General features: G+C 50.3%; 1 protein-coding gene across 1 annotated transcript in view; it reads left to right on the plus strand.

Annotated features, from left to right (window-relative positions):
* The window catches only part of LOC309888271 (olfactory receptor 14C36-like), a gene marked incomplete at both ends in the record, with an annotated part of 73,212 nt that overhangs the window by 32,422 nt on the left and 27,461 nt on the right, over nt 1–13,329 (plus strand). The window lies entirely within an intron of this gene.

Consider the following 13,329-nt stretch of genomic DNA (forward strand, 5'->3'; position numbering starts at 1 on the left):
GGCTACTCTATTCCTGAGAAAAGTGGCACTTAAGACACGATGGAAAAGGACACAAATGTCCATCAGAGCACCCTGCACAATGTGCCCAGCAGCTCTGCACTGCCACAAAAGCGCGGTTCCTCCCTACAAGTTTCCTTTCCAGAATGGCTCCTATGGCTCCAGGGTAACTTTTCCCAGACACTCACTTCCCCAGACCACACCACTCATGCATGCAGGTCCCATGTGTCTCTCCAACCCTCCCCTCTGCCCCTGCAGTAGTGGCACCTCACTGCAGCAGGTTGGTGCATCTCCAGGCTCAGGGGTGTTTCCTGAGGGCCTGCCCCGGGTGCGGAGTGGTGGGGAGGAAGAGAGCAAGGTCATCTCCTGGGGCCTGGCTGAGCACAGCCCAGCCATCCCACACCGTGGGCAGGCCCCTGCTCCCAGGCTGAGGCACACATGCAAGGTGGACACTTCTCCATCATTCCGGATTCATGCAGGGCCCTTCAGCCCTGTCCCAGTCCCAAGATTTGGCTACTCCTCCACCCACAAACATTTCACTGCTTTCCATCTAGGGACTAAGGCAGGACTTTAAGGATCTGCTAAAGCCCTGGATTTCCTTGGTTCTCACAGCCTTCTCACAAGTCTTTCTCCTGGCCCTCCCCACTGCCCAGCACTGCCTCTCAGGTGGCACTCAGTGACCCTTCAGAAGGGCCTTTGGGCTTCCTCAATTGTCCTGGTGCTTATTAACACCTTCCTGTCTCCTTCCCGAGCTCAGAGGGAGTCTTCTTTTTCCATCAGGGTCCCTGTACTTGCTCTGGCTGGGGTGGAGTTACTCTCTGCAAAGCAGCCCCTTGTGGTACAGTGTTTTGGTTGTGTGACCAGTGATGGTCACCCACAGTCGTGGTTGCTGTTTTTGAGCATTTCTTGCACAGAATCAGGGCCTTCTGTGGCTCACAATTTCTGAGTTTTACTTGGTTTTTCTATTCTGTTCCCAGTTCCTCTAGAAGATGAGAAAGCAGGTGGCCAATAGGTGTTTATCTGCTGGATGCATGAAGCAAGGAGGTTTCCATGGTGCCAGGAGATGGAGGTCCGTGAAGCTGCAGGAGCCCTGCTCTCTTGCCTGGCAGATCCCCAGCACACAGTGCCTGTGCCCTGCAAGGCCAGCCCCGCTCCCCAGGCCAGCACAAGAGGCCTGGCCCAGCCACAGAGCAGCCTGCCCCGAGCAGGGGCCTGCACGAAGACCTTTCCCTTTCTCCTTTCCCCATCAGTGCAGGCCCATCAATGCTGCCCTGCTCTTCCCCAGGGCCATCCCTGCTCTCAGAGAGCCTTACCCAGGGCACTGTGTTTGTGCTGGCCTCGCCAGCCGTTGCTCCTTCCATCCCCGTGCTCCCCACAGGGCCCCGAGCTGTCGGTGCTGCTGTGAGAGCCAGGGGCTGTGGTGCCCTGGGACCCCCGGGGGTCTCCCCCCTGCCCGTGCTGCTCAGGGTGGGCACCAGACCTACGTCCATGGGGATCTCTGCTGCTTAACCCCTTTCCATGTGCCCTGGTGGCTCAGCAGCACAGGGCAGTGCTGGGAAGGGCCATGGGGTGTCTCTAAGGGCACAAAAGGCAGGCGAGACCTGCACCAGACCTCGCCCATAGCACTTCAAAATGGTTATCCTCAATTCCTCTTCAGTCTTATGGGCCTTCACCTGCTGGCTCTTCACCACCTCTTGTGGCATTGCAGAGCCCTCTTTTAGACCATGGACTCCTCAGATTCCCCTTTTCCTTTAACAGACCTTTTTTTGGATGGTCACTCATTTTATGAGGTTCTAATCACTTCATCTGAGGACCTTGTCCCTGCAGATTACCTGACATCTGCTGGAAGCTCCAGATTCCTCTCCAGGCTGGAATCTGCCGCCTGCCCCGCTGCAGGGGGTGCAGTCCCATGCAGATAAGTTTAAGATCAGTTGTCATCTCCTTAGGCAAGTTCTGTCATAATGGAAGCTCTTAGTGCTGCCCTTGGTTCCTCAGAGGCCACCCTGGGACTTTCAGCCTGTGTCTTTCACTCCATGATGAACACCCAGAATACAGAAGAGCAGAGAACAGCCCCTTGGTGTCCAGGCTCCTGGGTTTGCCTTCAGCAGCCCCTTTTGTTACTGTGGTGCTAGCAGGAAGGCGGCTGTGACCCAGGGCTCTGCAGTGCGTGCTGCTGTCTGCAGGGATCAGGATGCCCTGCAGAGAAAACAGGACTGTCATCGAGGCATATGAGAGCTCAAGACTAACAGATACAACAGCACAACAGAACAATGTGGAAGCCAAAGGGAGCAGTAGTGAAAAGGCCATGTCCTGCTGCTGGCCATGGCCATGGCTCCAGGGAAGCAGCAGCCCCAACCCGAAGGCAGCAGACAGGCAGAGCCCAGGGGGCAGTGAGGGGCAGCCCCAAGAACCACCAGGGCTGCTCCTGCATGTGTCAGCTGGGCTCTTGGCCCTGAGCCCCTCCTGCATGCTGGGGCTGCTCCCCCAGCTCCAGAGGGGATGGGAAGAGAGGGATACTGAGACCATTGATTTTATTCTGTCTTCTTTATTGTCTATACCTACAAAGGAAGCCTAGTTCAATAGGTTAAATGGAAGATGTAGTCAAAGTAAAAAAAATTACTAAATAAATTAAAGCAATATCAAAAGTTATGAAAATAACAAAAACAAAAAATGATATGAAAATCTCTCATCTCAGTTTCTCAGATAGAATGGTAGCATTTAGAGGATTATTATTATTATTATTATATGATAATAATACTAAGTATAAAAATGGTATGATACAAATCACAATAATGTTAACAACACTGATGCTTAAGAAGCACATATAGAAACAATTTCCTCACTGCAACCTTGAGTTCCTGGTTCCTCATGCTGTAAATGAGAGGGTTCACTGCTGCAGGTACCACTGAGTACAAAAGTGACACCACCAAGTCCAGAGATGGGGAAGATGTCCTGGTTTCAGTTAGAACAGAATTAATTTTCTTCCTAGTAGCTGGTGGAATGCTGTGTTTTGGCTTAGGATGAGAAGAGTGCTGATAACACCCCGATGTTTTCATTGTTGCAGAGCAGTGCTTATACCAAGCCAAGGACACCTCAGCTTTTTGCTCTGTCCTGCCAACAGGCAGGCTGGGGATGCAGTAAGAGCTGGGAGGGGACAGATCCAGGACAGGTGACCCAAACTAGCCAAAGGGGTATTCCATACCATCTGACGTCATGCTAAACAATATATAGGGGTGGCTAGCCGGGGGGAGGGGGCCGGACTGCTCGGGGTTAGGCTGGGCATCGGTCAGCGGGTGGTGAGCAATTGCATTGTGCATCACTTGTTTGTACATATTATTATTACTTTCCTATTATCACCATTGTAACATTATTATTATTATTGTTATTATTATTTTGTTATTATTATTTTCCTGTCTTATTAAACTGTCTTTATCTCAACTCATGGGCTTCACTTTCCATTTCTCTCCCCCGTCCCAGAGAGGGAGGGGGGAGGGTGAGCGAACGGCTGCGTGGTATTTAGCTGCCAGCTGGGTTAAACCACGACAGTCTTTTTGGCGCCCAACGTGGGGCTCGAAAGGTTGAGATAACGGCAGATCTGACCAGAGTGTGTTAAACTAAAATTGGTGTAAGTATTAGACCTGCTTAATAGTCACTTGTCATAATGCTGATTGCTTTAATCTTAACTCTGCTGCGCCTGTTTTCCAAATTGAGTATTATAGTACATTATTTTCCGTATTTGCTCTCTGTCATGTTGTTTATCCTCTCCGGGCCCTGGTTTCAGATCATTATGGTACTGAGTGTTGTAGCAATGGCTTATGAGACGATGAGATATCTGGTCATGACTCTAACTTGGTATTTGTACTCAGTAACATCGTCGACTCTGTATTTTGGAAACTGTATCTTGGAAACTATTAGCAATTATACCTATTGTTTTTTTCCGTTAGGGAGTCAATCTGTGGAGGGGAAAGGGGAAGATATTTTTTCTTACTTGATCACTCTCCCTTTCTCCTTCACCACCCCTGTATCCTCCTGGATCACTATGCCTTCCTCCTTCACCACCCTCTTACCCTCCGAGCTTGCTACAATAGCTCTCCAAGATATTGAATATCCTTGGGATACTCAGACCAGCATGGTCTTGTTGTTATGCCTCATGAATATGCTTCAGATTCTGCTTAAAGTTAAACAACTACTTAGGAAGCTCATCTGGAGATCTGCGTGGAGGCAGTATAGTTGTGGATGGCAGGGAGTATGGGAGGATATGGGCAGGCATCTAGAGCAGTTGGCACCCCCAGTGTTTTGGAAATTCACCCCTGAACAACTGCAAAATCCTCAAAAACTGGCAGAATGCTTGAGAAAAAGGTGTCATGATTCTGGCAGTTCCAAAGTAACACAAATCATTGTAACGTGCTGGGGCCTGGATCATGCCTATCGAGCTGCCATGGATACTGCTATCAACTTAGTGACAGACCCTGCGGCCACTCCAAGTCCTGTGACAGATCCAAAGGCCACTGTGACCCCTACAGTGGACACTGCAGCGGCTCCAGTCCCAGCTCCTGCAGCCGCTCCAGCTCCTGTGACTGTGTCAGAGAAACGAACTGTAACAGTGCAAGTTGACCCTGCAGAGGGTCTTCCAACCCCTGTGGCAGACGCTGTAACAGGGTCAGAGAAGCGAGCTGTAGCAGTGCAAGCTGCCCCTGTAGAGAAGGTGAAAAAATGGTATAGAGATTCAGGTCATTTAGAACGCAGAGAGTCTTCTGCCAAATCTAGGTATAGAGACGATGACGATGCTGGGCCATCAGGGATTCAGGAGGAGGAAGATGAGGATGCCGAAAAATCAACGGTAACTACCCGAAACCTATACGAGCGCGAGCTACGAGATGTGCAAAAAGATTTTGGTCGCTGTATAGGTGAGCAGCTTTTCACCTTGGTACAAGCAGCTTGGGACACCACAGCCAATTGTGTGGAATTAGAGGGGAAGGAAGCCAGACGACTGGGATCCCTTGCTAGAGACGCAGGCATTGACAAAGCAATTGCAGATGGAGCACAATCTCACAGCCTCTGGAGGCGTCTCCTCTCAGCTGTGAGGGAAAGGTATCCCTTCAAGGAAGAACTTTTATGTCTACCAGGCAAGTGGACCACTATGGAGAAGGGAATCCAGTACCTGAGGGAATTAGCCGTACGGGAAGTGATTTATGAGCATCCAGACCTCAGACAAACATCCAAAGATCCAGATGAAGTCAGGTGTACGCGACCCATGTGGCGGAAGTTTGTACGGAGTGCACCATCATCATATGCCAGCTCATTGGCAATAATGGCCTGGAAAGAGGATGAGGAACCCACAGTGGATGAAGTGGCTAAACAACTCCGGCAGTACGAAGAAAGTCTCTCCTCTTCCTTACGGGCCTGCGTCTCAGCTGTGGAGAAACTTTCTGAAGAGTTCCACCAACTTAAAGAGAATCTATCTTCATCCCCACCTGAACCAACCAGTGTCCACCGACCAAAAGAGAACACTGTGGAGAAACTTTCTGAAAAGGTTCACCAACTTGAAGAGAGATTATTCTCCTCCGTACCTGTACAGAGCAGTGTCTCAGCTGTCAGGGGTAGTCGTTCATCCACACAAGGAAGACGATATGGTGGGTACTCACCCCGTGCTACCCTGTGGTTTTACTTACGAGACCATGGAGAGGACATGAGAAAATGGGATGGAAAATCTACCGCGACCCTAGAGGCACGGGTACGTGAGTTGCAAAAGAAAACAATCAGGAAGAAGGGATTCTCTGAAAAGTTTGCTGCTCCAACTTCCAGCAGACAGTCCTTCAAACACAGAAACGAAGAAGATTCCGACCAGGATTAGGGAGGCCCTGCCTCCAGCCAGGGGGAGGAAAGGGATAATCGAGTTTATTGGACTGTGTGGATTCGATGGCCTGGCACATCAGACGCACAGAAGTATAAGGCTTTAGTAGACACCGGTGCACAATGCACTATAATGCCATCGAGCTATAAAGGACCAGAGCCCATCTATATTTGTGGAGTGACAGGGGGATCTCAGCAGTTGACTGTATTGGAGGCTGAAGTGAGTCTGACTGGGAATGAGTGGGAAAAGCACCGTATTGTGACTGGCCCGGATGCTCCATGTATCCTTGGCATAGACTATCTCAGAAGAGGATATTGCAAGGACCCAAAAGGGTTCCGGTGGGCTTTTGGTATAGCTGCCTTAGAGACAGAGGGCATTAAACAATTATCTACCTTGCCTGGTCTCTCAGAGGACCCCTCTGTTGTGGGGTTGCTGAGGGTCGAAGAACAGCAAGTGCCAATTGCTACCACAACTGTGCACCGCCGGCAATATCGCACTAACCGAGACTCCCTGATTCCCATCCATAAGCTAATTCGTCAATTGGAGAGCCAAGGAGTGATCAGCAAGACTCATTCACCTTTCAATAGTCCCATATGGCCAGTGCGAAAGTCTAATGGCGAGTGGAGACTAACAGTGGACTATCGCGGCCTGAACGAAGTGACGCCACCACTGAGTGCTGCAGTGCCGGACATGCTGGAACTTCAGTACGAACTTGAATCGAAGGCAGCCAAGTGGTATGCCACAATTGATATCGCTAATGCATTTTTCTCCATCCCTCTAGCAGCAGAGTGCAGGCCACAGTTTGCTTTCACTTGGAGGGGAGTCCAATATACTTGGAATCGACTGCCCCAGGGGTGGAAACACAGCCCTACCATTTGCCATGGGCTGATCCAGTCTGCACTGGAGCAGGGGGAAGCTCCTGAACACCTGCAGTACATCGATGACATTATTGTGTGGGGTGACACAGCAGAGGAAGTTTTCGAGAAAGGGAAGAAAATAGTCCAAATCCTTCTGAAAGCCGGTTTTGCCATAAAACAAAATAAAGTCAAAGGACCTGCACGAGAGATCCAGTTTTTAGGAATAAAATGGCAAGATGGACGTCGTCAAATCCCAATGGATGTGATCAACAAAATAACAGCTATGTCTCCACCAACTAACAAAAAAGAAACACAGACTTTCTTAGGGGTTGTGGGGTTTTGGAGAATGCACATCCCAAATTACAGTCTGATTGTAAACCCGCTCTACCAAGTAACCCGTAAGAAGAATGAGTTTGAATGGGGCCCTGAACAACGACAAGCCTTTGAACAAATTAAGCAGGAAATAGTCCATGCAGTAGCCCTTGGGCCAGTTCGAACAGGACCAGATGTAAAGAATGTGCTCTACACTGCAGCCGGGGAGAACGGCCCCACCTGGAGCCTCTGGCAGAAAGAACCTGGGGAAACTCGAGGTCGGCCCCTGGGGTTTTGGAGCCGGGGATACAGAGGGTCTGAGGCCCGCTATACTCCAACTGAAAAGGAGATACTGGCAGCATATGAAGGAGTTCGATCTGCTTCAGAGGTGGTCGGTACTGAAGCGCAGCTCCTCCTAGCACCCCGATTGCCGGTACTAGGCTGGATGTTCAAGGGAAGGGTCTCTTCTACGCATCATGCAACTGATGCTACATGGAGCAAGTGGATTGCACTAATTACTCAGCGGGCTCGAATAGGAAACCCCAGTCGCCCAGGAATATTGGAAGTGATTATGGACTGGCCAGAAGGTAAATACTTTGGGATATCATCAGAGGAGGAGGTGGGTCGCGCTGAAGAAGCCCCACTGTACAACCAGTTACCAGAAAATGAAAAGAAATATGCCCTGTTCACTGATGGGTCCTGTCGTATTGTGGGGAAGCATCGAAGATGGAAGGCTGCTGTATGGAGTCCTACACGACGAGTTGCAGAAGCTGCTGAGGGAGAAGGTGAATCGAGTCAGTTTGCAGAAGTGAAGGCCATTCAGCTGGCTTTAGCCATTGCTGAACGAGAAAAATGGCCAGTTCTCTATCTCTACACCGATTCATGGATGGTAGCAAATGCCCTGTGGGGATGGTTACAGCAATGGAAGCAAAACAACTGGCAGCGTAGGGGCAAACCCATCTGGGCTGCTGCATTGTGGCAAGATATTGCTGCTCGGGTAGAGAACCTGGCTGTGAAAGTACGTCATGTAGATGCTCATGTGCCCAAGAATCGGGCTACTGAAGAACATCAGAACAACCAGCAGGTGGATCAGGCTGCTAAGATTGAAGTAGCTCAGGTGGATCTGGATTGGCAGCATAAAGGTGAATTATTTATAGCCCGATGGGCCCATGACACCTCAGGCCATCAAGGTAGAGATGCAACATACAGATGGGCTCGTGATCGAGGGGTGGACCTGACCATGGACGCTATAGCACAGGTTATTCATGACTGTGAAACATGTGCTGCAATCAAGCAAGCCAAACGGTCAAAGCCTCTTTGGTATGGAGGACGATGGCTGAAATAGAAATATGGAGAGGCCTGGCAGATTGATTACATCACACTCCCTCAAACTCGCAATGGCAAGCGCCACGTACTTACAATGGTGGAAGCAACCACCGGATGGCTGGAAACATATCCTGTGCCTCATGCCACCGCCCGGAACACTATCCTGGGCCTTGAAAAGCAAGTCCTATGGCGACATGGTACCCCAGAAAGAATAGAGTCAGACAATGGGACTCATTTCCGAAACAACCTTATAGACACTTGGGCCAAAGAACATGGTATTGAGTGGGTGTATCACACCCCCTATCATGCACAAGCCTCCGGGAAAGTTGAACGATACAATGGACTGTTAAAGACTACATTGAAAGCAATGGGCGCTGGGACATTCAAAAATTGGGATACGCATTTGGCAAAGGCCACCTGGCTAGTCAATACTAGGGGATCTGCCAACCGAGCTGGACCTGCCCAATCAAACCTGTTACGTACTGTAGATGGGGATAAAGTTCCTGTAGTGCATGTAAGAAATATGCTGGGTAAAACAGTCTGGGCTACTCCTGCCTCAGGAAAAGGCAAACCTATTCGTGGAATTGTTTTCGCTCAGGGACCTGGGTACACTTGGTGGGTGATGCAAAAGAACGGAGAGGTCCGGTGTGTACCTCAAGGAGATTTAATACTGGGTGAGAATAGCCCATGAATTGAATTGTACCATGTTAATTACTATATAATACTGTATGTTATCACTACCAGGACTACTATATACCCTAGATGAAAATGGTGACTAATTAGAATGTATGGAAAAGAGTGTAACCTGAGCATGACATAAACGGTATGGAATAAGGGGTGGATAGATGTCCTGGTTTCAGTTAGAACAGAGTTAATGTTCTTCCTAGTAGCTGGTGGAATGCTGTGTTTTGGCTTAGGATGAGAAGAGTGCTGATAACACCCCGATGTTTTCATTGTTGCAGAGCAGTGCTTATACCAAGCCAAGGACACCTCAGCCTTTTGCTCTGTCCTGCCAACAGGCAGGCTGGGGGTGCAGTAAGAGCTGGGAGGGGACAGACCCAGGACAGGTGACCCAAACTAGCCAAAGGGGTATTCCATACCATCTGACGTCATGCTAAACAATATATAGGGGTGGCTAGCCGGGGGGAGGGGGCCGGACTGCTCGGGGTTAGGCTGGGCATCGGTCAGCGGGTGGTGAGCAATTGCATTGTGCATCACTTGTTTGTACATATTATTAGTAGTAGTACTATTATCATCATTGTATTATTATTATTATTATTATTATTTTCCTGTCTTATTAAACTGTCTTTATCTCAACTCACGGGCTTCACTTTCCATTTCTCTCCCCCGTCTCAGAGAGGGGGGGGGGAGGGTGAGCGAACGGCTGCGTGGTGTTTAGCTGCCAGCCGGGTTAAACCACGACATCAGTCTATGAAGCTCAGGTACTGAGAGGAGAATGATGCAACTGCTTGAGCAAGTAAAGTCAGGAGGAAAAGTTGAAGTGACTTGGAGTATTAATGGGCCCCACTGAGGGCTGTTCCTAACAAAGCCTCCCCAGGGCCTTGTTAGGGCAGATAATTGGAGGCCATGGTTACAGACAGGCAAAGCACTGTGCTGAGAAATGTCTTTGTTGGTTTTAGTGAAGCAGAAGAGCCAAGGCCTGACCCCTGGAAATGTGAGAGGAGATCCTGCACCCCTATGTCCATCTCAGGGCTCTTCCTGGGGTCTGTGGGATGTGGTGGGCAGTGTGATGCCATGAGAAGAACAGTGGTACTACACATCCGAGCTGCTGCACAGGGTTGTAAGGAATCCATGAGACCCCATCACAATGAATATAACATCTCTCCTCCTAAGCTCTAGTCAAGAGGACAAAAACCTCAGGGCTGTTGGGCACTCCATTCTTGCTAGCACCCTCTGCCTTCTCCTCTGTAGCTTTTCCTACGCTGTCCCACAATTTGTCCTATTTCCTTGAAGTCTTCAGACACCAATCTCTGTTCACCACCTTGCTCTCATTGCTTGCTTTCACCGATGTCTCGTCAACCCTCACCAGCTGTTCCTTGAAACATGATGCCATGGTCTGATTAGAGGGTTACCTCTGGCACCACAGCACAACCCTTTGAGGGATATTTCTTTCTCCTCGTGGACAGTGCGCAACTTCCATGGTACACTTTGTAGCAGTTTCTTCTCTCCTGCTCTTTCCTACTACCACAGAAAGCTCCATGAGGGTGGAAACCACTCCTGAAGTAGGCATCCCAACCCAGCAGGTTCCTTGCGGCCTCTCAGCCAACCACACACAAGTCACCTCAGAAGCAGCTTCCAAGCCAGGGGCCTGCTGCTGGCCTTGCAGCTTCTTGACACAGCCAAGCCTTGTGCCTGCTGCTGCCCACTCATGGACTCAAGCAGAAGGGACAGGACAACCCATGTTGGGGCCTTCTTTCTGCCTGGGTCGTCCTGGCTCTGGAGGCAGAGGGGATCCCCCAGTCAGCATGCCAAGCAGGTGCCTTGTGCTGGCCTAGCAGGGCCACTGCCAGATGTCAGCCCAAAAGTCCAGATCTCAGGTCTATGTCAAGGCTGACCTGCCACCTCCAGACACAAGTGACCTCACAGTCCCTTTCTGTGACACGCTCCTGCTGCTGCCCTATCACGTGCAGAGACAGAAGTGACCTCACAGTCCCTGCCACAGTCACATTGCTCCTGCAGAGGCAGGAGATCCTGAGGCAGAGCTGAGCTCCTCAGAGTATCCCCACCCATCTCCTCCTTGTGGCCCACAAGCTGATCAGATCAGGGTGAGCAAGAGACTCAAGATAAAGGGAAGTGGCTATAGGCTGTGTTTTGTCTTGAAGGGATACTTTGAGGTCAGGCATAAGAGTAGTGGTTTCCTGTCAGGGTGTGGAGTAGCATTTAGATTTGGGGATTAATGTCACTGGTTAGAATAGGGGAATGGCTTTACATGACTGTTTTAAGCCAGCGTTACAGCAGAATCAACATTGCCTGAATGTTCTAACCTCACAGAAATCATTAATTTCTGCTGGCCAAATACCTTTTCCCTCCTCCAAATCTCACATCTCTCCTGGCCAGGCTTTTCCTGACTTTCCCATATCAGTCATTTTCTTAGGGGCAGCTTTCTGATGGCTTTCATGATCTCAGAGTACCCGTCTCATATCTATTGGCTACTCCTCTCTTGAGACTGACATGGCACCCAAGTCAGGATGAAAAATAGCCCAAAGGTGTAGGTGAACCCTGCACAATGTGCCCAGCAGCTCTTGTACCACCTCAAAATTTTGTTTCCTGCCTCCAACTTTTAGATACTGAATGGCTTCTGTGCACCCAGGCTATCTTTTTCCAAACCCTCATGCATGGTTCAGTTTGCCCCAAGCGTCTTGGAGGCAGTGGTCTGCTCTGTGTAGAAAACTGAAAGCAGTCCTAAAGGATGACTTCAGGCAAAAGCTGACACCTCTGACGTGACAACCCCTATCCAAGACCTCTTCCACTATGGGGCCTACCAGGCACTTAGAAAGAACCAATCTCAGAAACTACATGCACAGCAAGTGCCTTCTGCTGCCCTACCATGGACACTGGCAGATGTGAGCCTAAAGGCACAGATCCCAGCCAGGAGTCAAGGGTGACCTGTCAGCTACTTCAGAAAGAGCTCAACTCACAGGCCATTTAATAGCCAGTTGCTTCCTGCTGGACTTAGTGTTTCTGATGCACCACTGAGCTTATAATACCACACCTAGAAAACACCCCCTTTTTGGGCCAGGACCTGCCCAGCTAGAAGTGAGCTGGTTGTGATCCTCCAAGCTCATGGCACACCTGCTGGGCTCCCAGCCTCTCTGACACTCAGGAGCCATTTCCGTGCCAGTCCTGTGAGGTGCTAGGACAGGAGGGACCTTGCAGGCAATGTTCCAGCCCCATGCCTGTTGGCAGTCTCTTAGCTCCTTGTGCACAGTGAAGATCACACTCAAGTCCAGAAGTCTGAAGCTGGCCTAGATGACACTCATGTGAAGCATCCTTGCAGCCCCAGCCCCAGCTGGTGGTGCTGCTCTGCAGAGTGAGGGGACTGTGGTGCCTGGGGCACGGGGGCACTCTGCAGGGCCATGCTGGGCAGGCTGGGAGGCAGACCCAGCTCATGGGATCACTGCCATTGCCCCAGGGCTGCAAGGAATCACTCCCCAGGCTCCTTTGGTGGGGCTGCTGTTTGCCGTGGGGCTGCAGAGCTCTGCTCTGCCTGCTCACATCAGATTGAGCACTTGAGCTCTGCTCAGTCCACCTCGGAGGAGATCCTCCCTTAGGAGGGAAGTGCTGCAGTGGAGGCCAGCTGTGCCACTGCCGTGCCCACTGCCTGTCCCTGCCTGCAGTCCCAGCACAGCCCCACAGCAGCACTGGCACCAAGCTGCAGGAGCAGCCGGGCCTGACCCCACCAGCAGGGCTCAGCAGGACAGGGCGGCAGTGGCAAGAGAACAGCTCTGCATGCCCCAAGCGCTGGTGCTCCCTGGCCGTGCTGCTGGGATGGGACTCTTTTCCTCTGCACCCCTGCACACGGGCACTGCCCCTGCACAGCCAGGCCTGGTCTCAGAGGACAGATGTCAGACAAAATGGCAGTTGAATTTCAACTCCATTAAGGTTAAATTCACAGAGAGCATGGCTTCACATGCACAGAGTCTATGAGCTATATTCAACAGGTACTTCCATATCATTTTAATGGGTGCTTATTAGCTGAATTAATGTAATAAGGATATGCACAAACACAACCACAAAACAAAACAAAACAAAACAAAACACACAAACAGGTATACTGGCTCTTCCTCCAATTATTGACATTGCAAGTCATGTGCAGAAGCAGATCAGACATTTCTTGCATCCAAGACACATCTAGTCATTAATTTCCACAAGGCATCCTTGAGCTCCTGGCTCCTCATTCTACAGATGAGGATGTGCTCTGCTGGAGGCACTACTGAGTACAGAACTGCCACCACCAGGTCC

This window comes from Aythya marila, assembly GCF_965140915.1.
Source record: "Aythya marila genome assembly, chromosome: 28".
In the NCBI taxonomy this organism is placed as follows: Eukaryota; Metazoa; Chordata; class Aves; order Anseriformes; family Anatidae; genus Aythya; species Aythya marila.